Here is a 23,781-nt window from a genome sequence, read left to right as displayed (position 1 = left end):
AGAAAGCTGACTTCTTCCTCCAAAGTCTCTCAAGAAATTAGGACAAAAAGACCTGCGATGAGGTCAGAGACACATGACTTTGTGAGGGAGCCTCCCTTCCAAGATCACATGACCATGTTGTCATGCAGAATCCACACTCTTCCCAGCAATAGCAGAGTCATAAAAGTTCTTCCCCAGCAACAATACAGACAAAAAGACCGAGTATCACATGTAAACCTAGTACAGGCCTAAAAGGCCCCAGGTGCGTGAATATGGGGTAGTCCCAAAAAAAGGTTGTTATACCGAAATGTCTGTAACATAAAAATATATGAATAACTGGAAATTACTAACAACTATATACCTGAGGATTACCTAGATTTTCAAAATTCTAACTAAAGTAATTTTACAGAAAATAGACAACAAGTAACCTGGCAGGCCTGCGAGGCCCCAGGTATGCGTTCTAGGGTTAAGTGTGTTTTTCTAGATTATGTGCATGGGGGCCTAAAAGGCCCCCAATACGTTAATATGTATATTTTTAACGTCATGCGTTCTAGGGTTAATTACTGTAATTTTTTTCTACCTGCAACAGCAAGTTACAGTGTGTATAGAAAGTCTACACACCTCTGTTTAATTGCCAAGTTTTTGCTATGTAAAACAAGCTTGCCAAGAAGAATCATTTGTGAACCTTTATTGACACCTATAATGCATGCAATTCAATTGGAAACCAAACTGAAAACTTTTTGCCTGGAAAAAGAGATATAAAGAACTAAAATAATGTGGATGCTGTAAGGTGGCTATCAGACACCTAGTGTTTGGGAGATAAACTTGGAGTAATGCTTTAGTACATATACATATAGGATTAAAAGGGGTTAATCGGACATGACACATTGATTTTAAGGAGTTGAAAAGTTGGGAGAGACAGCTGATCATCATATCGCCACCCCAGGGTGTGGTTCAGTTTGCAAATTGAGAGCTGATTGTTTGACACATGGCTGTGTGTATGGAGGTGTGCAGATCTCCTGGATCGAGTGCCTTTGCTAAAGGACTAAGAAGCTGAACTCTTGGCCAGGCGGGCTAGCCAACACTATGGTATGGTCTTGTTACTATATGTTTTACTTTGTGCCGGATAAAGGCTGTATTTAAGTTTTCCTGTGATGTGATTTTTGAGGACTGAAATAAACCAGCCAGACTTTAATAGAAACGGTTCCTGCGATACCTCTGATCGCTCCTAAGTGAGTAGCATTGTTATGGAGCGCCCCCAGTAGGGCAGTGGGGTAATCGGTATCGAGTCCTTCGGTTCTCAAGTGGGATGTCACAGTGGCTGACCCAGTCTGTGGCCCTAGGGATGTCCGCTGTAATAAGGGAAAGGTCTTTAAAGGGAACTTGTTCGTGACGCCACCTGTGGTATTCAGTCAGGATGGCCGACGCTGCTTTAAGGGGTCCGCTGGGGTGATGTTATTGCAGCTAGATTGTATACCTTCCCACAAGTGAAGTGTATCCTTAGGGCTTCCCAGTGTGTAGATGGTGGATGGTGAAAGGCGCAGTGAAGAACGAGGACACAAGGTTGCAGTCTCTTTACCTTTTTACTGAAGGCTTCAGCATTCACAGTCCAGAGCACTGATCACAGGGCAGGCAGAGTCCGGCCTGTTTGAAGGCAAATCCAGAGTCCCCTTATCCAGGTGGAAATCAGTAGCCTTCCTCTAGCGCCTGGGTGTTGTAGTACCTTATTGCTTAGCCTCTCATAAGGTCCTCACAACTGTTGTAGATGTTCTAGATGTTATGTCTCTTTCTCTGTCCCCCTGATGGTAAGGATAGGACAAACCCGTATGACCGGTGGCCTGAGGCTTTTTACAAGGACTCTAGCACGCCCCGGCCTCTCGTGGGTGCCACTGCGACTCCTGGGTATGGGGCGGATCAGTAACATGAAATTAGCTGTCCTGCCGGTCTCTCGAGCAAGGCATAAAGGACTGTTGCTCCCTCGGTGTTCTGGCTACTGGATCCTGCGCCTCAGAAGGAGGCAGCCTGTGCTGGGCAGAACTCCTTCTGGTTTCCTCTCCTTTTGCTATGACTTCTCCTCACGCTTTACAATATAGTTCTCTATTTATGTCTCTTTCTGGAAGCTGTTGCATGTGGGGCAGGCTCAGCTCTGTGGCCTTCTGTCTAGGCCTCTGACAGGATCCCACCCCTGTCAGGGACCAACTAACTGAGCGGATCTCAGCTAGCAGCTGCCTGAGTGAAGCTCAGCCAGCTTCTGCCTCACTTTCTATCCAGACCACCAGTTTTACCTAATTGTGAAGAGTGCCCTAACAAATAGGAGCATAGCTCCCCCTGGTGGACTGGAGTATGAAGTGTGTTGTGTGTTGGTGTTACCTGGTAGTGAGATCTCCTTTATTGCCTTCAAACGTAACATCACTCCCCCTAGAGGAGAATGACATTACTGCAACGACCAGGACCCGGGGGCGCTGCAGTTACAATGCATAAATATGAACACCTTTCAGCTAATACTTTGTTGAAGCATCACTAGAATTTATGATAAAAAAGTGAAGCAGCACACTATAAATGGATTTCGGGTGCACAGGCCTTAATTGCAATCCATCCACTATGCATAAATCCAAAAAGAAGAAAAAATAAGGCAGCACTCCTTTTCTTCAAGTGGAAATCTGTGTTTTAATTCAGACCCACATGGCAGGCGACATTTCAGCTCTGGATGAGCCTTTCTCAAGCTTGAGAAGGTCTTGAAGAAAAGGAGTGCTGCCTTATTTTTTGTTCTTTTTAGAATTTATGATAGCATTCAGTCTTTTTGAGTAGTAGTAAATCAGCTTGGCACATCTACAACTGGTAATCTTTGTTCACTTTTCCTTGCAGTAGTGCTCCAAATCTGTCACATATCAAGGACATCTCCTGAGGACAGAGCCCTCTTCAAATTACCCAAAGATTTTCAAGTGTATCCTAGTCTGTGCTCTGGCTACACAATCTAAGCTTTCTATTCAATCCAGATCCTACTCTGTGGATGTGCTCAGACAGGAGCAGCAAGTTCCTGTCTGCTGAGCTGCACGCTGTTCATGGGTCTAGTGAGTGATTGTTGTGGCGGGTCTTAGGACTTGAACCCCAATTGATCTTCATGAAATTAAAGTGCCTATCAAATAAACAAAAATGCTGAGAAAGTTTAGTTACTCTTTAACGTGAACCTGTCAGCTGATACATGCTGCCCAATCCATAGGTAGCATGTATTAAGCACTTGCTTTTTTAGCTCAGCCAGGTATGTTTGACTCTTAAACGGTGCAGTGTTTGAGAGAAGAACATACTTTAAAAACCACCTGGGACCAAGACCGCGCAGTAGACTAGACGGACAGCTGGATCCCGGTGACTTCTTCCTGCCTGCTGCCCTGGATTGACAGGTCTCTGCCTACTTGCATGAATAGCCCAAGACCTGTCAATCCAGAGCAGTGGGAAAGGTGAAGCAGCAGGGGTCCTGACTGCTCGACTAGTCTATAGTGCGTTCTCCATTCCAAAAATATGTTTTTCTCTGAAATGCCGAAGTGTTTCAGAGTCAGACATACCTTGATGAGATAAAATAGCTAAAGCTTGATATATCCTGCCCACGGACTGAATGAATATTTATAACTAGATGGCAGCCTGATTCTAAAGAATCGGGAGTCTAGAATCCATATATACTTTATTTATTCAAATGTAAGAATAATACAATTAATAAATAATAGTAAGAAAGAACAAAAAATGGCTGCACTCACCAGCTCTTGACAATTCTTGACAGTACGGCACATTTCTGATTGGTCGCTCGCGGCAGGCGGCAACCAATCAGAAAAGTGCCGCGCACCACGAAGGCATATATCTTTGTCCACCCTAAGCGGGTGTAGGACGCTGGTGACGTCACTTATCTCCGGACATTATCTCCGGACAAAGCCACGGAAGTTGGCACAAATTGCCGGAAGTAGTATTCTAGGCAATTATATATTAGATTTTAATGTTATCAGTGTTTACCTTTGAACGTTTATATTGTATTGTCCTGTCACCAGCCATGTGTACGATTATCGGTCGAAAGCCTCTCTGGAAACAATAATCACCCCATGTAAAGGTATCTTTATAAGTTAAAGATTCAGAATACTATGACTTTTATCATATCCTGAACAGTCAAGTTTTTTATGAACCGTTAAGGTTTTCTGGTTGAGGTAAAAAAAACTCTGAGTGTTTACAGTTTGAAACCATAAAATGTTGAAAAATTATGTCATTCTTGAGTATATCACTCAATGGTGCTCATAAACGTGTCAAATTTGATCTATAATATACTTTAATATACGTTACTTTAATCTTTAATATACTTAAGAACAGGGCCCCAGACATCACACAGGGGGTCTGAAACACCGCACAGTGGTCCAAAATATCGCTGTGCTCTGCCTGGGGCCCCATATGCTGCCTGGGGCCCCTGTGCTCTGCCTGGGGCCCCTGTGCTCTTCCTGGGGCCCCATGTTCTGCCTGGGGCCCCTGTGCTCTGCCTGGGGCCACTGTGCTCTGCCTGGGGCCCCATATGCTGCCTGGGGCCCCTGTGCTCTGCCTGGGGCCCCATATGCTGCCTGGGGCCCCTGTGCTCTGCCTGGGGCCCCTGTGCTCTGCCTGGGGCCCCATGTTCTGCCTGGGGCCCCTGTGCTCTGCCTGGGGCCACTGTGCTCTGCCTGGGGCCCCATATGCTGCCTGGGGCCCCTGTGCTCTGCCTGGGGCCCCATATGCTGCCTGGGGCCCCTGTGCTCTGCCTGGGGCCCCTGTGCTCTGCCTGGGGCCCCATATGCTGCCTGGAGCCCCTGTGCAATGCCTGGGGCCCCTGTGCTCTGCCTGGGGCCCCATGTTCTGCCTGGGGCCCCTGTGCTCTGCCTGGGGCCACTGTGCTCTGCCTGGGGCCCCATGTTCTGCCTGGGGCCACTGTGCTCTGCCTGGGGCCCCATAAGCTGCCTGGGGCCCCTGTGCTCTGCCTGGGACCACTGTGCTCTGCCTGGGGCCCCATATGCTGCCTGGGGCCCCTGTGCTCTGCCTGGGGCCACTGTGCTCTGCCTGGGGCCCCATATGCTGCCTGGGGCCACTGTGCTCTGCCTGGGGCCCCATATGCTGCCTGGGGCCCCTGTGCTCTGCCTGGGGCCCCATATGCTGCCTGGGGCCCCTGTGCTCTGCCTGGGGCCCCATGTTCTGCCTGGGGCCCCTGTGCTCTGCCTGGGGCCACTGTGCTCTGCCTGGGGCCCCATATGCTGCCTGGGGCCCCTGTGCTCTGCCTGGGGCCCCATATGCTGCCTGGGGCCCCTGTGCTCTGCATGGGGCCCCTGTGCTCTGCCTGGGGCCCCATATGCTGCCTGGGGCCCCTGTGCTCTGCCTGGGGCCCCATGTTCTGCCTGGGGCCCCTGTGCTCTGCCTGGGGCCACTGTGCTCTGCCTGGGGCCCCATAGGCTGCCTGGGGCCCCTGTGCTCTGCCTGGGGCCCCATATGCTGCCTGGGGCCCCTGTGCTCTGCCTGGGGCCACTGTGCTCTGCCTGGGGCCCCATATGCTGCCTGGGGCCCCTGTGCTCTGCCTGGGTGTAGGACACTGGTGACGTCACTTATCTCCGGACATTAGCTCCGGACATTAGCTCCGGACATTAGCTCCGGACATTAGCTCCGGACATTAGCTCCGGACAAAGCCACGGAAGTTGGCACAAATTGCAGGAAGTAGTATTCTAGGCAATTATATATTAGATGTGTCACTGTAAACATAAGGAATTGATACAGAAAAAATATTAGGAAATTGTATAACTTATGAAGAAACTAAGAATAACGTTTAGTAACAAAAACCTTAATAAATGTTTAGGCACTGCTATTTTACCAGTATATATGCTGTAATGTTCTTTTAGTATTTTCATATTTACTGTTAAGGCGTAGGTTATGATCGCCAGCTGGTATTTTGTGGACTATCTGCTCAAGGGATGTGATTTATAGTATAACTATAATGGTGGATCAGCAATAATATTTGTCAGCCAGGATTATATAACAAAGTATGACTGGTGGTGAGTGACTCATTGGTTGCTATTTAGTTTTGCTGTCTACAACGTCTACAGATGGAGTCTTAGTTGCGTTATAGAACAGTGTTTCGATACACCAGTCAAGTACCATGGATCCAACACATGCTGTACAGTAGCTGCTTTCAAAGAATATCGATTGCACTAATATAGTAAAGACATTTTCTCCATCTAACTTCACATTGAATTTAAATATTCCACAATTTGTTTCGGATCACTTATGATCCTTATTCATATCAAAGCATAGAGGAGAAGGTGCTGAGCCTAGGGAAAAATATAGTTTTCTATACTTTGATTTAGTATTTTCCATTAAAAACATTGTTTAAATGTGGCTACTAGGACTGATAGAAAAAGTAAGGCCCGATGTGGGCTGCAAGCCTGGAAGAGAGGCCATCATGAGATGGTTTGTGCAGGAATATAAGGTATTAAAATAAATGTAGGACATGAGGAATAGGTGTGGGTGGAGTATAGGGTTAGCTTTAGGTCATATAAGTAGGGGGCCAGATGGGGGTTATAAAAGCTGGGGACCCTTACAGATGATGCAACCATAATTAGTACAGCGAGCACAGGATCTAGAAGTCCCTTACCATGGATGCTGTGGAACAGGTCTTGACACAGTTCATGAGGGCTGCAGACTCTCGAGGTGAAGAATGACTGCAGGCATCAGTGAAGAACCTGCTTGGAGGTTTGGAGCTGGCCCCATTCAGCCAGCCCAGATGTCACCAGCTAAGGACGACCAGGCCTCTTGCGCACATTAGTTTGGAAGTCATCCCCGGTTGTGGCACTGTAAACTAAGCCTCTCCAGGGACCTTCTGGGCCAGGTCGCAGTTCGGTCCCAGCCCTTGAGTAATCCACCTTCTTGGCAGAGCCTGATACAGGGGCCGGTGTCAACTTCCCCTGCTACAGCAAGCATCAGCGGGGTCTCAGGAGCAGTGTCAGCAGGTTCCCTGGTGCCTGCTCAGCAACAAAAACTGGGTGGTGAGCAGGGAACCATGATGACTACCCCTTCTGATCCCTCTGCATATGTAGATGTCCGGGCAGCTTTCTGCTGGCCTGCCCCCAATAACAATTACATGTCGGCTGTAATTCCTGCATAGAGCCCCCTGGTTGTCAGCGATGGCTCTATGTCCGGACCCAGCATGGATACTCCTGCATTTAGCCCTTTGGTTGTCAGGGAAGGCTCTGCAGCCAGATCAAGTAATCCTCATTCTTCAATGGATCGGATACCATCATCTGCTGTCCATTTGGCTTCTGGAGCTTCAGCTGCTGGGGACAAAGCACCCAGGCAGCTAGGCGAAACAAACTATTTATTTAATTGTAGTCATTTGCTAACTGCTCAACAGAATAGGGGGTTAAGGGTTTTTCCTGGCAGGGTGCTTGGTGGAGGCATAAAGGAATTTTAACAGGGTTTAAGGGATTTTACAATGTTTCTAGGGGCTGGAGATATGCAGGAAGTTATTGGCCCATTGGCAGCTTGGGCTGAGGGTGCAGGTACGGGTACTACAAATCAACCTATTCCGTGTATGAGGGTAGCTAGTAGTTCATGTGCAGGTGCGGGGGTGTCGGGTAAAGGGGTATCAGTTCAGGCGCAACCTGATGTGTCAGATAAAGATAAAGGAGAGGAAACACCTAGATTAGATGATTTGGCAAAGGGAGAAATGTACTTTTGTTTTGAAGGGTCATTGGAGGCTCATATAAAACAAGAGGCGAGGAAGAAGATATGGAAAGGGGAATACGTGGACATTTTTTCACTTTTCCCTTTGGAGTGTTTTAACTTAGACAAAGTAAAAAATAGACGATTCAAAGAAAGAGGATGATTAAAAAAAATAAATAAAAGATGTCGGTACTTCTTAAAACTGGCTGCAGGCATTTGCAATATTAGCTAGCATTATCGGGGAAAAAAGCTCCTGCAAATTTTTCAGTATTATTTTGTTATATGGCTGTGATTCTGGCGGCATACAGGATATATAGGGGTCAAGCAAAGTTACTGTATGATGAAAAGTGGGGCGGTGCAGCCCATCATTTACTGTGACCATAAAGATCTTGCCTTATTGTTGCCTTATGGTTGAGGGTGACAGTGCCAACCGGTCAAGTCAAGGTAGCATCCTTTCAGGGATGCCTCGGGGGAGGGGAATGTAAATTTGGCACAAAATGTGAGTTGAAGCATGAGTGCTCCAGTTGTGGCGGATGGCATGGAGCAGCAAAATATTTTAAGCATGCAAAGCAGAGAGGGGACGATAGTTCTGAGAAAAGGTGACACTCTGGTGTAAGTGGAAGAGATTTTCCCCTAATTAGATATCCAGATAGGGCGACTGCTGATATACTGGAAAAGGCTTTTTAGGTAGGGGTTTAAAATAGTGTTTGCTGAGGGTTCATCCAGGTTGTCTACAAGAAGTTTGAAATCGGCTTTACAATTTCCAGGTGTGGTAATAGAAAAAGTAGATGAAAAGATGACTTTGGGGCAGATGGCTAGGCCTTTGCTAGAACCTCCTTTGAGTTATCTGTGAATTTTCCTTAGGGTGTTGTTTCAAAAAAGGAAACAAATAAGTTTTGGTTAATACAACATTTTTCAATTCTTAAAGGGGCGTTGGTTAATGACTGTATTGATTGTGACCTACAGTATGTTCAGTGGCTTATACCTAGTTTGATAAAGCCAGCCATTGGGTTCATTTGTGTGGTAGGGAGTGCTGTTAAACGGATATAGAAGCTGCATTTAAGTTGTCACTGGTTCATCCTGACAGCATGCATCTGTTAGGTTGTTTTTGAGAGGGAACATTTTTTGTAGATCGTTGTCTTCCAATGGGATGTTCGCTGTGATGTGCTTACTTCGAACTGGTTAGCACGTATTTAGAATGGGTAGTCAGAGACGTATCTGAGGTTAATTCGTTCATAGATTACTTGGATGATTTTCTGTGTATTGGGTCGGTGGGCTCAAGGAATTGTTCACATCTGTTGCATACCATGGAAAGTGTGGCTTGTAAGTTTAGTGTCTAGCCAGCTGGAGAAAAAACGGTCGGTTCAGTCATGGATATCAGTTTTCTGGGCATTGTTATCAATTCCGTAGATATGGAATGTAGGTCGGCGGAGGAAAAATTGAGGTTGAGAAAGCTAGAAAGGTTCAGTGGATAACTCTAAGGGATTTGCAGTCCTTGCTGGGCAAATTCAACGAATTATGCATATGGGTAGTGTTTTGTCATAGGTTGACAATGGCAACCTCAGGCGTGAGGGAGCTCTATCATTTTGTCTGGTTGAAGCTAGAATTGCGGGATGACCTGTGAGTCTGCTCAGAATTTTTGTGGAGATATAACGTAAGATCTTGATGGATAGAGCTTGTGATTATTGTGGGCCTTTTGGAAAAATTCACTGATGCCGCAGGTAGTGATGGTTTTGGAGCTTACTGTCAAGGCAGTTGGTGTTATGGGAATTGGCCTGTAAGTTGAAAAATTTGACTTTCACCAGTAATCTTGTTTGGCTCAAACTGGTTCTCATTGTGGTATCTTAAACCTTATGAGGTGACAGATTCAGAAGCAAAAAAGTAAAATATTTCTGTGACAACATGTGTGCAGGGGTTGCAATTAATTCAATGTCGGCTTCATCAACCCGTGTGGTTATGTCATTGCAATGGTTAGTGCTGTTGGGTTTATGACTGAGTGCATGTGTTTTAGCTGAACATTTACGAGGTGTGGATATTTCCATTGCTGATGCCTTCTCTCACTTCCAGAAACATTTTTGGGAGCTGGAGCCGTTGGCAGAGGAATCGGGTGTGGAATGTTCGGTCTTATTATGGGACCTGCCATTCGAGCAGCAAGGGTTTGATTTGTGTATCTTTAGAAACAGGAACTTGGGCAATTTAGGATAGGGCTTGGGCTATGTAGAGGATGAGGGTTTGTTGTTATTATTAGTAGGTTTGGGCATTTGGTTTAAAAACAAGAGGATCTATAGAGGTTAGTAAATAGTTTACGGTGGTACAGGTTTTAAAAGGTTGGTGCAGGGGATAGTTAGGGCTTTCAGATTGGGGGAGTTGAATACCATTTAAAAAAGGATTATAGGAGGATTAACAAAGAAAGATGTTATTTTCTACAGTGCCAAAGTCTAGATTTTCATTTGCAGATCCAAAATGAATCAAGAAAGTAAGAGATTCAGATTAGTCATTTTTAAAGTCCCAGGGACTCCTATGTGCCTGATATATTGTTTAAGGGAATTTGTGCCTGGGCGGGATCCTCTTTACTCCCCCTTTTTGATCCAGGCAGATGGATCTTTTTGTATTTATTTACTTATTTTACTTCCTTATATAGTGCCACTAATTCCACAGCACTTTACAGATATTATCAACACTGTCTTCATTGGGGCTCACAATCTAATTTCCCTATCAATATGTCTTTGGAGTGTAAGAGTAAACCGGAGTACCCGGAGGAAACCCATGCAAACACAGGAAGAATATGCAAACTCAATGCAGAAGTTGTCCTTGGTTGGATTTGAACCCAGAACCCCAGTGCTTCAACGCTTTAATGCTAAGCAATGAGACACTGTGCTGCCCTTTTTTGACCCCGTTATCAATTTTTGGCAGTCTTTAAAGAGATGTTTAGTTTCTGGTGGAGTGAATATGTCTTATTGTCGTGGTCATTCGTTCACGATAGGGGCTGCAACAGAGGCTGCCAGAATTGGTTTAAATGATGAGGTTATTAAATGCTTGGGGAGATGGGAATCTGTTCTATGTTCAGCCTGCATGACTATGAGATAGGGCCATGGGCCCAAGTTTATGAGGTTATGCAAAGGGCAGAATGTTAAGTGTTTTTGGCATAGTGTTTCAGTTATTGCTTTTATCAGCAATATCGTTGTTGTATTTTCACAGGTGCAGTCCCTCTTTTGGTGTGGATCATCGGTCACTAGTTCGTTTTTCGGGTAGCTCTTCGGGCGTCGGTGCATCCTACCAGGCTTCAACTGGGGCTTGCAAGAGAGAAACCACTGCTGAAGTGGTTTGGAATTTGTGGCATAGAGTGGCGGCAAACTCTTCCAGAGATCCATTGTTTCACCAGGTTGGACTGGACTGATGTTCTAGTGTTTGTCATTGGGGGTAATAATCTCCATTTCCTTGAGTTTATCAAAATATTAACTTTGATCTGCTTAGATTATGGGTGATATTCCTGAAGGTGTTTACACTGTCGTCAGATATTATTCTGAAGAAAGTTTGGCGGGGGGCCCATTCAGTTGCTAGTTTTAATAAGGCAAGGATAAAGATTAACATGGCAGTGGCCAAGTTCATAGCAAGGAATGAGGCGGTGGCGTTCCACCATTCTGTACTTGAATCACTCGAGGGGTAATTTTGGAGACATGATGTGCATTTAATAATTTAATTTGATGTGTGATTGCTGGCAATCCAAGAAGGTATCAAACTTGGTCTAAAGTTAGGGAATTATGTAAATATTTGATAGGTTCAAAACATTGGTGGCGAAGGAGGTGGGGGCAGCAGTCTTCGAAGTTGGAGATATGGTTCATAAGGGATGGTCGAGGGGAGCCAGAAATGGCTCTGGACCCTTCAGGTGGATTTAATTCTGTCATGGCGAGTTGTGGGCCTGTGTGTAGTGGTTAACATAACATGCCAGGTTTTTTTTATTATGGTCCCTCTGTGCAGGTGGGGAATTGGCTAGCAGTAATATGACCTGAGCAGTCATGGCATACATATAGTGCACTCGCCAGACTTATGAGGCATTGAGGACCATTTCCATTACATTGGTTGGGATATTTGGGGATAGCTATTGCTATCTAATGTTCATTTATGTTATGTGTTTAATAAAAGGCTGCTGCGGCCAATTATTTCCATCCAGGTGTGTCTACTTGCTTTATTTCACTTAGGAATCAGGGGTTAAAGGTCATGTAGGGAATCATGGCTTGGGGCCCGGGGGGCGGAGGTGAGAGGAAGTAAGGAAGGGAATATGCTGCAGTGACTTGCCAATACCCTTTGTAAAGTAAGGGCAGGTACACTTGGAAGAGAGGTCATTATGGCAGGGTTTGTGCAGGACTTTAAGGGGTTAAAATAAGTATATGACGTGAGGAAAAGGTGGGGTGGAGATTAGGGTCAGTTTTAGGTCAAATAAGGTGGTGGCCAGAAGGGGGTTATGAAAGCTGGGGATCCTTAGGCTTCTTTTACACTTGCGGCCCCAATACATTTCTATGGGGTTGCAAAAATGGGCCACAAAAATTTGTCAGAGCACCGTACGCCGCATGGCCGTGAAGGCCGCATTTACGGCAGTGAAAAAATATTGAGTTTGCTTGATATTTCTCATGGCTTACGGACACGGCCCCCATTGAAAATTAATGGGGCCACAAAAAGAGCGTAAGCTTGTTTTTGTGGTGCACCGTGAAGACCATATTTGTGGAACGCCGTTTTTTTTTCAATACTTTTTCCCTAGTATTTGAAACCAGAAAAACGGCGATCAGCAACATTTTTCGGCCCGTTTTTGCGGCAGACTGTGAAAATTACAGCAATACGGCCTGCAGAAAACGGGCCGCAAAAAATCACGGCAAGTGTAAAAGAAACCTTAGGCCACCACAAAAGTTCAAGAATTAATACAGCAGAAAAGGGACAGCAGTGCTTACCTGCTCAGGTTTCCACAAAAGTTAGCACCCTCCCTCCCTTATTGTTTATTATGTTGGGTATTTGTGGCGAATAAGTAGGTAATTTTGAATGTTTCAGCTGAGATGGCATAATTTAGTACCGTAAATATGGAATTTTTCTCAATATTGTCACGACAATGAGGATTGGAGGGAGGAGTCATCTGAGGTACAGTTCATATGAGATGACTTGGGGGAGGATCGGCAATGGCTCAGGATCCCCCAGGTGAATTAATTTGGTCATGGCATGAAGTGGGATGCCTGCAGAAAGGAGCCTTGATGGGCCCGTGGGTAGTGGTTAACATAAGACCAAAGCTTGTTTTTATTATGATGCCTCTGAACAGGTGTGAAATTGACTGGAGGTAATATGACCTGAGTAGTGTTGAACGATACCTTCCGATATCGGAAAGAATCGGTATCGGATTGGATCGGCCGATATTCCCAAAATATCGGATATCGCCGATACCGATACCCAATACCAAAGCAAGTCAATGGGACGAAAATATCGGAATTGAAATAAACCCTTTCATTCCTTGTAGGTTAATTCTACATGAAGGAAAACAACTAACAATAATGTAGGATGTATTGGGGGAGGTGGCGGAGACATTAAAGGCATAGAGGTTTAGCCCAATCAAATAGAATAGCAGGAATTTTTTTTTTTTTAAGACGTTCGGATTTACCAAGATATTGACTATGTTAAGATTTTTTTTATTTTGTCAGATATTGATGTTTCACTACTTACACGCCCTTCACCTTCTTTTTTACTTCTCCCACACTTTCTTCTTCATCATCCTCAGCAGCAGCAGCATCTTTGACATCAACTTCTTCTTCACCTTATTCATCTTCTTCTTCATCTTCTACCTATTATTTTTTTTTGTTACATTCTTCATATTCTTTTTATTCAACTATTCTTCTTCTTCATATTCTACGTTGGTGGAACTCGGATACCCAGAGGGAGGCACCTAAGCCAAAGGCTCTGCCCGGAACCAGCTGACGGTACTGGAACCAGTATGGGGACCTATTCAAGATTGTCTTCCTAGAGCCCCAACTAGCGGTGTTGGAGCAAAGGGTCAGCAGGGGGAGCAGAGTGTAGGCCGAAGCCTGCACTGGCGGCAGCTTTGTGTCTGCGTGGCGTTTGCAGGACATGATGCCGGCTACACAGCAGGGGAACAGCTGGCGTTGCTGAACCCCACTGACACATTGGCGGGTGTTTTTCTCTGTGCAGCCAGCACTTCCGAGCACCAACTGGCGGTGTTAGAGCCCAGGGTCAGCAGGAGGAGCAGAGGAGCAGAGTGTAGGCCGAAGCCTGCACTGGCGGCAGCTTTGTGTCTGTGTGGCGTTTGCAGGACACGTTGCCGGCTACACAGCAGGGGAACAGCTGGCATTTCTGAACCCCACTGACACATTGGCGGGTGTTTTTCTCTGTGCAGCCAGCACTTCCGAGCACCAACTGGCGGTGTTAGAACCCAGAGACAGCAGGAGGAGCAGAGTGTAGGCCGAAGCCTAACTGAACCAATTTTAAAGGGAACCTTTAAACCCCCCTCGGGTGTTACAAACTAGAAGAGCCACCTTGTGCAGCAGTAATGCTGCACAAGTAAAAGATTGCTCTTTTAATTTTTGTCCTTGCACATGCTGAATGAAACACGTATATAATTTAGCCCCTTATACAGTCAAACTGTCTTGGAGGCGGGACTTTCCTTCTTAATGAGATGCAGCACAGCTGTCAAAAATACCACCTTGGTGCTGGGCGCAGCCTCCTGAGCGTCGCTTTTTGCTGTCCAGGAGTCTGCTTTGTTGTGTTATCCCTTGGCCATGCGCTGTTAGCGCTGCCCGTCTTTTGACATCATTTGATGTCAGCTGTTGCGGTTGCGATGGCCATGAATCCCAGCCCCGCAGTGTCTTTTCATTTATTCACACTGCAGGGCTGGGCTTCATGGCCTTGCGCAGTAAATATGTTCGCCTCTCACTCATGTCCTTACACCTGCTTCAGACTGTGCGGTGTCAGCTGATCCCTTATCGCATGCCACGGCCATGAAGCCGCACAGTCTGAAGAAGGCGGAAGGAGATGAGTGACAGGCGAAGATATGCACTGCTCATGCCCATCAATCACACCCTCGCAGTCAAAATAAATAAGACACTGAGGGGCGTTGTGTCGGGCAGGGCGGCCGCACAGGCGCAGCCAGCCTGCCAACCAATGATGTCAGAAGATGGGCAGCACTACCTGCGCATGGGCAAGGTTGAACATAGCAGTGCAGGGTCCGTGGCAGATTCAAACAACGCTGATGACGAGGCGGCGCATGGCGCCAAGGGGGTTGCTGCGTGTCATTACAAAGGAAAGTCACACCTCAGGGACGGTTTAATGGTATCAGGGGACACATTTTATACGTGTTGAGTTCGACGTGTGCAAGGAGAATCACTTAATGAGCCACCTTGTACAAATGCAGCATTACTGCTGTACAAGGTGGCTGTTATACATAGAAACACCTGGGGGGGACAGGTTCCCTTTAATTTCAGTAGTTGTGTCTGCATGGCGTTTGCAGGACACGATGCCGGCTACACAGCAGGGGAACAGCTGGCGTTACTGAACCCCACTGACACATTGGCTGGTGTTTTTCTCTGTGCAGCCAGCACTACCGAGCACCAACTGGCGGTGTTAGAGCCCAGGGACAGCAGGAGGAGGAGAGGGAGCAGAGTGTAGGCCGAAGCCTGCACTGGAGGCAGTTTTAGGTCTGTTGTGTCTGCGTGGCGTTTTCAGGACACGATGCCGGCTACACAGCAGGGGAACAGCTGGCGTTGCTGAACCCCACTGACACATTGGCAGGTGTTTTTCTCTGTGCAGCCAGCACTTCCGAGCACCAACTGGCGGTGTTAGAGCCCAGGGTCAGCAGGAGGAGCAGAGGAGCAGAGTGTAGGCCGAAGCCTGCACTGGCGGCAGCTTTGTGTCTGCGTGGCGTTTGCAGGACACGTTGCCGGCTACACAGCAGGGGAACAGCTGGCGTTGCTGAACCCCACTGACACAGTGGCGAGTGTTTTCTCTGTGCAGCCAGCACTTCCAAGCACCAACTGGTGATGTTAGAGCCCAGGGACAGCAGGAGGAGCAGAGTGTAGGCCGAAGCCTAATTGAACCAATTTTAAAGGGAACCTTTAAACACCCCTCAGGTGTTACAAACTAGAAGAGCCACCTTGTGCAGCAGTAATGCTGCACAAGTAAAATATTGCTCTATTAAATTTGGTCCTTGCACACGCTGAATGAAACACGTATAAAATTTAGCCCCTTATACAGTCAAACTCTCTTGGAGGCGGGACTTTCCTTCTTAATGAGATGCAGCACAGCTGTCAAAAATACCACCTTGGTGCTGGGCGCAGCCTCCTGAGCATCGCTTTTCGCTGTCCAGGAGTCTGCTCTGTTGTGTTTTATCCCTTGGCCATGCGCTGTTAGCGCTGCCCATCTTCTGACATCATTTGATGTCAGTCGGTGCGGTCGCGATGGCCATGAATCCCATCCCGGCAGTGTCTTTTCATTTATTCACACTGCAGGGCAGGGATCCATGGCCTTGCGCAGTAAATATGTTCGCCTCTCACTCATGTCCTTACACCTGCTTCAGACTGTGCGGCGTCAGCTGATCCCTTATCACATGCCACGGCCATGAAGCCGCACAGTCTGAAGAAGGCGGAAGGAGATGAGTGACAGGCGAAGATATGCACTGCTCATGCCCATCAATCACACCCTCGCAGTCAAAATAAATAAGACACCGAGGGGCGTTGTGTCGGGCAGGGCGGCCGCATAGGCGCAGTCAGCCTGCCAACCAATGATGTCAGAAGACGGGCAGCGCAACCTGCGCATGGGCAAGGTTGAACATAGCAGCGCAGGGTCCGTGGCAGATTCAAACAACGCTGATGACGAGGCGGCGCATGGCGCCAAGGGGGTTGCTGCGTGTCATTACAAAGGAAAGTCACACCTCAGGGACGGTTTAATAGTATCAGGGGACACATTTTATACGTGTTGAGTTCGACGTGTGCAAGGAGAATAGCTTAATGAGCCACCTTGTACAAATGCAGCATTACTCCTGTACAAGGTGGCTGTTATACATACAAATGCCTGGGGGGGGACAGGTTCCCTTTAATTTCAGTTGTTGTGTCTGCATGGCGTTTGCAGGACACGATGCCGGCTACACAGCAGGGGAACAGCTGGCGTTACTGAACCCCACTGACATATTGGCTGGTGTTTTTCTCTGTGCAGCCAGCACTTCCGAGCACCAACTGGCGATGTTAGAGCCCAGGGACAGCAGGAGGAGGAGAGGGAGCAGAGTGTAGGCCGAAGCCTGCACTGGAGGCAGTTTTAGGTCTGTTGTGTCTGCGTGGTGTTTGCAGGATACGATGCCGGCTACACAGCAGGGGAACAGCTGGCGTTGCTGAACCCCACTGACACAGTGGCGAGTGTTTTCTCTGTGCAGCCAGCACTTCCGGGCACCAACTGGCGGTGTTAGAGCCCAGGGACAGGAGGAGGATCAGAGTGTAGCCTGAAGCCTGCACTGGAGCAAGTTGAAAGGGAACCTTTAACCCCCCCAGGCGTTTGTTGCTGAAAGAGCCTTCTTGTACAGCACTAATGCTGCAAAAGGAAAAGGTGGCTCTTTCAATTATGCTCCTTGCAGACGTTGAACTAGACACTTATGAAATGTGTCCCCTCACACCGTAAAACCGTCCTGGAGGTGGGACTTTCCTTTGTAATGTGACGCAGCACAGCCGTCATTCCTACCCCTTTGGCGCCATGCGCCGCCTCCTCAGCGTTGTTTGATTCTGTCACGGAGCCTGCGCTGTTATGTTATCCCTTGGCCAGGCGCACTTAGCGCTGCCCATCTTCTGACATCATTTGGTGTCAGGCTGGCTGCGCCTGTGCGGCCGCGCTGCCCGAGATCCCGCCTCGCAGTGTCGTCTAATGTAATCCCACTGCGGGCCTGGGATCCATGGGCATGCGCAGTGCATATCCTCGCCTCTCACTACCCTCCCTCCGGCTTCTTCAGGCTGTGCGGCGTCACGGCCGTGGCATGCTATTAGGGATCAGCTGACGGCGCACAGTCTGAAGAAGGCGGAGGAAGATGAGTGAGAGCCTGAGGTGAAGATATGCACTGCGTATGCCCATGGATCCCAGGCCCGCAGTGTGATTAAATCAGAAGACACTGCGAGGCGGGATCTTGGGCAGCGGGGCCGCACAGGCGCAGCCAGCCTGACACCAAATGATGTTAGAAGACGGGCAGCGCTAAGTGTGCCTGGCCAAGGGATAACATAACAGCGCAGGCTCCGGGACAGAATCAAACAACGCTGAGGAGGCGGCGCACGGCACCAAGGGGGTAGGAATGATGGCTGTGCTGCGTCACATTACTAAGGAAAGTCCCACCTCCGGGACGGTTTTACGGAATGAGTGGCCACATTTTATAAGTGTTAAGTTCTGCGTGTGCAAGGAGCTAAACTAAAAGAGCTACCTTTTCCTTGTGCAGCATTACTGCTGCACAAGGTGCCTCTTTCAGTAACAAACGCCTGGGGGGGGAACAGGTTCCCTTAAATTTCCGTTGTTGTGTCAGCGTGGCGGTTGCAGGACACATTGCCGGCTACACAGCTGGGGATCAGCTGACGTTACTGAAACCCAATAACACTGGGTCGTATGTTTTGACTGTGCAGATGGCACTTCTGAGCCTCAACTGGCGGTGTTGGAGCCCAGGAATTACAGTTCAGGTGGTAGAAAGATGAACACAACAGGAGACCTGGATACTGTAGACAGTCACCCAATTATTTAATCAGGAAGAGGAGTGGCAAATTCCTGCGAGATCCAGGCCTGGTTCATTTTCAGAAAAGTAAGCCAGTCAAAGTTATCGGAGGATAGTCGCATGCGACTGTCTGTTAGTACACCACCTGCAGCACTAAAGACGCGTTCCGATAATACACTAGCCGTAGGGCAAGCCAGCACCTCCAATGCATACTGGCTTAGCTCTGGCCATGTATCCAGCTTAGAGACCCAAAACTTGAAAGGGGAAGAGCCGTCTGGGAGTACAGTAAGAGGGCAAGACATGTAGTCTGTCACCATCTGACGGAACCGTTGCCTCCTGCTGACTGGAGCCGCCTGTGATGGTGTAGACATTTGTGGCAGGCACACAAAACTGTGCCACAGTTGGGCCATACTGGTCTTGCCTTGGGCAGAGGCACTGCTTCTGCTCCCTCTTTGTGCAGAGCCTCCTCCACTGCCTCGACGCACTGAGCTGCTTTGTAAAGCACTAGCAGCACTGCTCTCAGTTGGACTGGAGAAGATGATGGAATTCACCAGTGTGTGTTGGTACTCCCGCATTTTACGCTCCTGGTTTAACGGTGTGATGAGGCTTTGTACGTTGTCCCGGTAGCGAGGATCGAGGAGGGTGTACACCCAATAATCAGCCATGTTGAGAATGTGGGCGATGCGGCGGTCGTTTCTCAGGCACTGCAGCATGTAATCAACCATGTGCTGCAGACTGCCAACTGGCCAAGAAACACTGTCCCCTGCTTGAGGCGTGATCTCTGCCTGCTCTTCATCACCCCACCCTCTCTGTACACACTGACTACTGGACAATTGTGTAACTCCCTCCTCTGGACGGATGTTTTCCTCCTCCATTGACTCCTCCTCATCCTCCTCACAAAGTATCCCCTGCCTACTCCTTTGTGAGGAACCACGTGGCGCTGACTGTCCAGAAGCTGATGGAAATGGTGACTCCTCATCCTCCACCTCTTCCACAACATCATCCCTTAGCGCTTGCAGTGTTTGTTGAAGCAGGCAGATAAGGGGGACAGTCATGCTGACTAGTGCATCATCTGCACTCGCCATCCACGTGGAATAATCGAAGGGACGCAAAACCTGGCAGACGTCCTTCATAGTGGCCCACTCTGTGGTTGTAAAGTCTAAACGGCGCGGAGTGTGACTTCTTAGCGCCTGATGCAGCTGGTACTCCATTACTGCTTGCTGCTGCTCACACAACTGCTCCAACATATGTAACATGGAATTCCACCTGGTTGGTAGGTCACATATGATGCGATGTTCCGGAAGGCGGAATCGGCGCTGCAGAGCTGCAATGCGCGATCTTGCCATGCTGGAACGCCGCAAGTGAGCACATTCTAGGCGGACCTTGTGCAGCAGTGCATCAAGATCCTGATAGTCCCTAAAAAAACTCTGCACGACCAAGTTGAGCACATGTGCCAGACATGGGATGTGAGTGAGGTTGCCGAGGCCCAGAGCTGCCACCAGATTTCGGCCATTGTCACACACTACCATGCCTGGCTGGAGATTCGCTGGCACAAACCACACATCGCTCTCCTGCTTGATGGCATTCCCGAGCTCCTGCGCTGTGTTGCTTCAATTCCCCAAAGAAATTAATTTCAAGACGGCCTGTTGACGTTTGGCCACGGCTGTGCTCATGTTGGTCGTAACAGGTAAACGTTCACGGGTCCATGTGGAGGTGGACTGTGACTCCTGCAGCGATGATTCTGAGGAACTTGTGTATGAGGAGGAGTCAGTGCGTACAGACTGGATTCCCTCAATCCTTGGAGTGGGCAGGACACGTCCTGTGCCACTTGCACGATCTATACCCGGCTCAACAACATTAACCCAATGGGCAGTGAGGGAAAGGTATCGCCCCTGTCCATGGTGACTGGTCCACGCATCGGTGGTGAGGTGGACCTTGCTACTGACGGCGTTCAGTAGCGCGTGTTTTATGTGTCCCTCCAAATGCTTGTGCAGGGCAGGGATGGCTTGACTGCTGAAATAAAAGCGGCTGGGCACATTGTACTGTGGGACTGCCAATGCCATCAAGTCACGGAAGCTGTCAGTCTCCACCAGCCTGAATGAGAGCATTTCAAGGGACAGTAGTTTTGCAATGCCAGCATTCAGAGCCTGTGCTCGGGGGTGGTTTGCCGAGAATGGCCACCTTTTCTCCCATGCCTGTACTACCGATGGCTGTAGACTGGGCTGGGAGTGTGAGGATGACTGGGAACGTGGTGCTGTGGGTGGAATTACAGTGGGTCTCTGGACAACAGTGCCAGAGGTTCTTCCATGGCGATCCTGGGAGGAAGCCGAACCAGCTGTGTGTGAGCTGGAGGAAGAGGCAACATGAGCTGAAAAGGTGGTAGCTGCCGCTGTTGGTTGGCCTAGGTCTTCAGTGTGTTTTTGTAACTCCAACGCGTGCCTGGTCCGCACATGTTTCAACATATTTGAGGTATTGAGGTTGCTGACATTTCTCCCTCTTTTGATTTTATGATGACACACCTTGCATTTGACAAAGCAAATGTCATCTGCAACTGTGTCAAAAAAGGACCAGGCACTGCAAGTCTTGGGAGCGCTCTTTTTGGCTTTTGGAAGAGACATGCTCCTAACGGGTGCCGAAGTGGAGGCTACAGACTCCGCAGTCTTCCCCCTCCCTCTCCCTCTTTGGCCCGTTCGGGGAATCTCTTCCTCAGAGCTGCTCCCACCACATTCCTGTTCCTCACGGCATGATGGGTCAAGGACCGCATCATCTACACTACCCTTTGCCACCAACTGCTCCTCCTGGGTAGTCTCGGCAGCACAGCACGCACGAGAAAGTGGAACCTGAGTGTCATCATCAGATGCGTATTGCGGTGTGGTGACCGGAGGCACTGGCCCACCCGCCTCTTCAGAGTCAGAGAGACAAAGCTGTTGGGCATCACTGCACACTGCCTCTTCTTCCATTTCTCCAATGCTGCTTGGCTGGCCCCCTGTTTCCAAGCCAAGAGATTCAAAGAACAGAAGTAGAGATGGCTCCTGTCCTGGGCTCTCTGACTGCCTGGGCAATTTGACAGGTGGTGAAGAGACAGATGCGTGCTCTCCAGTGCTCTGTGCCTGAGAGGATGTGGCGCTAATTGAAGTCGATGCATTAGCTGCCATCCATCTAACAACGGCTTCAATTTGGTCTTCACGCAGCAGCGGTGTACGGCGCTCTCCTACAAAGCTGCGCATGAAGGACTGTTCCCTGCTGAAACTGGGTGATGATGAGTCACCGGTGCCCGCAGCAGGCACAGAATCCCCACGTCCTCTCCCTGCTCCGCGCCCACGCCCACGTGCCTTACTCCCTGCCCTCTTCATCTTGGTTGACTGATAAAGATAAGCAGAAAAGTACTAAGGGCTTAGTGTGCTTATTCCTGAACAGCTCCTAACAGGTATAATAAACACTAATTTTCTAAAGTGTGGACTAGACTTTAATATGAGCTAATGTGGCCTACACAACTGTAAAGTGGTGTGTTTGTTGAACTTTATTTTTTTATTTTTCGGGGGGGGCAGAACTGACTACAGAGCGAGCTGCACTCACATGGAGACCGTGCAGACAGCCGTAAGCGGCGCTGCAAGGCCCAAAAAAACTCCTCTATGTTATCCTATGTAGTGTTTTTCCACAATTTAGCTTGATACGGGTGGAAAGCCACTAATAGGAAATATTTGAAAAACTGTGCAGCAGGCTGCACTATTAGCAAAAAAGGACAATGTATTTTAGTGTATGAGGCAGTGACGTACCCTGAGCTGAATACAACCGGCTGTGGCTGCACACAGACTACAGGGCGAGCTGCACTCACACGGAGAGCATGCAGACAGCAGTAAACGGCGCTGCAAGGCCCAAAAAACCTCCTCTATGTTATCCTGTGTAGTGTTTTTCCACAATTTAGCTGGATACGGGTGGAAAGCCACTAATAGGAAATATTTGAAAAAACAGTGCAGCAGGCTGCACTAATAGCAAAAAAGGACAATGGATAGAACAGTATGAGGTAGTGAAGCACCCTGAGCTGAATACAACCGGCTGTGGCTGCACACAGACTACAGATTGAGCTGCACTCACACACACACACACACACACACAGAGACCTTGCAGACAGCTGTGAAAACAGCGCTGCAAGGCAAAAGCAAGGTTCTCACACAGCGGTTGCTAAATTAGCCTGGGTAAAGCACAATGAAGCAAATCGCTATCTCAACTGGCCCTCAGTCAGAACACAGCATCCTGTCACTAACTGAATTCACAGCAACGTGAGCCCGAAATGACGACAGTGATTTTTATAGTGCATCATGACATCACTTCAGCAGCCAATCACAGCCTTGCCAGTAGTTACATGCCCACCATGCAGAACAGGATGTGCCCACACTTGTAATCATTCCTCATTGGCTGAATTCGTGCTGTTTGAATTCTGGGAACTTCCGATTCCGGTATCCGATATGCGGTAAATATCGGAACTCGGTATCTGAATTCCGACACCGCAAATATCGTCCGATACCCGATACTTGCGGTATCGGAATGCTCAACACTAGACCTGAGCTGTCATGGCCTACATATGGTAGACTCGCCAGACTTATAGACTTATGGGGCATTGAAGACCATTATCCTTCCATTGGTTGGGATATTTTGGGATAGCTATTGCTATCTAAAGTTCATTTATGTTGTGTGTTTAATAAAAGGATAATGTAGCCAATTGATTCCATCCAATCATGGTTTCAAAGTCATGTAGGGAATCATGGCCTTGGGGGAAAGGGGGCATGTGAGAGGAGGCAAGGAAAGGAATATGCTGGAATGACTTGCCAATACCCTTTGTCATGTGAGTCATGCTTTCCCATCACTGAGTGCTGATTGAGTGTCTATTCTATGTAGGGAGAACTGTCTGCCACTTTCTTTGTGTGTGGGGAGACGGAAGCATAGACTTTCTCTATGAGTCCTGGCAGCATTGAAACAGAATATGTATCTGAAAATACTATATCAGAAAAATACAAAAAATTATTTAGCCCTTATCTCGCCTTCTCATCTATATTTTCCTCATAAGGTGGCATTTGAGATATCATCTATAGATGATAAAAGCCTTTCTACTAATGATGAGAGAGTACACTCGTTACTTGGGTTTTTCCCGAGCACGCTCGGGTGACCTCCAAGTATTTGTTATTGCTCAGAGATATAGTTTTCATCGCCTCAGTTCCATGATTTACGGCTTCCAGATAAGCTGAACACATGTGGGAATTCCCTAACAAACAGGCATTCCTCACATGTATTCAGCGTATCTGGAAGCCGTAAATCGTGCAACTGAGGCGATGAAAACTTTAGCTCTGAGCAATAACAAATACTCGGAGATCACCAGA

The 23,781-nt window shown here is 48.1% G+C and overlaps 1 protein-coding gene across 1 annotated transcript in view; it reads left to right on the top strand.

The window, feature by feature from the left end:
* The window catches only part of TRPA1 (transient receptor potential cation channel subfamily A member 1), a 181,902-nt gene that overhangs the window by 85,176 nt on the left and 72,945 nt on the right, over positions 1–23,781 (top strand). The gene's annotated exons all lie outside the window — the stretch shown is intronic.

The sequence above is a fragment of the Ranitomeya variabilis genome, chromosome 6 (assembly GCF_051348905.1).
Source record: "Ranitomeya variabilis isolate aRanVar5 chromosome 6, aRanVar5.hap1, whole genome shotgun sequence".
Classification (NCBI taxonomy): Eukaryota; Metazoa; Chordata; class Amphibia; order Anura; family Dendrobatidae; genus Ranitomeya; species Ranitomeya variabilis.
This window is presented reverse-complemented; position numbering and strand designations above follow the sequence as displayed.